Below are 1,394 nucleotides of genomic sequence, written 5' to 3' on the forward strand. Positions count from 1 at the left end.
AAATCTAGGTTTCTACTTTTCTCATTTCTGTCTTGCAGTAGATTTCTTTGGCAGCAGTGATTTACTGCATGAGCTCAAACTGGAGATACGTCTCCCATAACAAACACATTTATTAAGGGCTTACTACGTGCTGGGCACTGTGCTAGGTGCTGTGGATACAAATATAAAAGTGAGACAGTCCTGATCATTAAGGAACTTCTATTTTGATAAGGGGATACAGGGAAGGGAGGCCTTTCCTCCCTCCTCCCACTGCTAGTGACTTCCCTCTGAGATTACCTCCAATTTACATTCTATATGTCCTGCATGTCCATAGTTGTTTGCATGTTGTCTTCCTATTATAATCTGAGTTCATTGAGTTCAGGGACTATTTATGTCTTTCTTTATATCTTCGGGACTTAGCACAGAGCCTGATACACAGTAGGTGCTTAATAAATGCTTGTTGGCTTTACTTGTTGACTTGGGGGAATCAAAGAAATGATTAGTGAAGCTATAGGACAGAGTCATTATCATATACTTTCCAGTAGCAATGATAGCAATTATTTGGTTATTGTTCCCAAGGCAAGAGCAAGAGGCAGAGAGTAGAGAATGGAACAAGTGTAATAAGCAGAGATGATGGCAACATGTCCTCACTGGACAGGCTCTGGTTTTCGGGGGCGGGGGACAGGTGGATGGATGGGATGGAAAGTATGTTCTTGAAGGAAGTGCACAAGTCTTCCTTTTACTTTCTTGATCTCCTCAGCTCAAAAGTCATCTCCCCCTCCTCAAATTTTCTTAAGACATTTTTGTTCTCTCTTAGGATCTGGAAACTTTTCACCTTGTATCACACTGACTTGTTTACACATTGTATGCTATGCAATTGCAAGTGCTTTGAGAATACGGGACCATAGCAGGCTTTTGGGGATCCGTTTATATACGCTCAGGCCCTTATCAAACGTTGTTGAATGGAATTCCATCTTTATTGGCCCTAAAGCCACATCTCCGGGGTTATACTTTTAGATTGGTTCAGTAAATATTTACTGAGTGATTCCTTTGGGCAAAGTACTATTTGTGGAAAAATCACTAGACTTCGACTGTGAAGACTGTAGACACTTCACTTCTCTTGGCCTCAGTTTCCTTATCTGTAAAATGAAGGGGTTGGACTAGATGACCTCTAAGGTCCCTTCTGACTCTCAGGCCCTGTGATGTTAAAGTCATAGGTTTATACACATTCAACAAACATTTATTGATGATCACTTTGTGCAAAGCATGGTGTCAGGTGAGGTCATAGAAAGAGAATGGATTTCAACTCTGAAGATCCAGTACTTGCTACCTGCATGAGTAGGGCAGCTGCTTAATGTCTCTGAGCTTTCATTTTCTCATTTGTGAAACAAGTTCTTTGGGCTAAATATTTTCTA

This window comes from Dromiciops gliroides, chromosome 5 (genome assembly GCF_019393635.1).
Source record: "Dromiciops gliroides isolate mDroGli1 chromosome 5, mDroGli1.pri, whole genome shotgun sequence".
Taxonomy (NCBI): domain Eukaryota; kingdom Metazoa; phylum Chordata; class Mammalia; order Microbiotheria; family Microbiotheriidae; genus Dromiciops; species Dromiciops gliroides.